Consider the following 628-nt stretch of genomic DNA (forward strand, 5'->3'; position numbering starts at 1 on the left):
GATCTCTACATGTTCATTCATATGCCTTCCCACAGCAGCGTATTGTCTTCATATTCGCTACTCTTGCTCAAATCTCCATTGAGCAAGAAGGGAGCATATGAATACAATACGCCACATGGTTCAGTGGGTACGTTCGTGCCTCGCTAAGCTAAACTCAAGCGTTTGAATTCCAGGAGAGTTTTTTTTCCACAGGCGAAGGGCACCCAGCCAAACAGAGTCCGGGAGAGCACCTTACTGGAAGAATTGGTGGCCGGCTGTAAAATCGTTGATGAGGACCTTCAGTATTCGTGAATTTAAGTGTGTGGTCTTTTTAATGCAGTTAATGAAGACCGTTCGCCACACTGTTTAAGTTAGAGAGGTAAAATTGGGGTGTTTGACATATACTGCACCGAATAAATATACATTCATTAGCATACACGAATGAATGTAATGTATCGATAAAGGAATATGCAAGGATGGGAAAAAAACACGAAGCACTTCCCAAATTTATCGTTGGCAAATGATACATATTTTACACAAAAGCAGTTGCACGTTTTATTTTCCTATAAAAAATCAAAGAGAAAAAAACGTTTGAGAGGCCTATAAGTTTCATTATAATTTTATTTATTCATATATTTTATCAAATGTA

This window comes from Penaeus monodon, chromosome 15 (assembly GCF_015228065.2).
Source record: "Penaeus monodon isolate SGIC_2016 chromosome 15, NSTDA_Pmon_1, whole genome shotgun sequence".
Classification (NCBI taxonomy): domain Eukaryota; kingdom Metazoa; phylum Arthropoda; class Malacostraca; order Decapoda; family Penaeidae; genus Penaeus; species Penaeus monodon.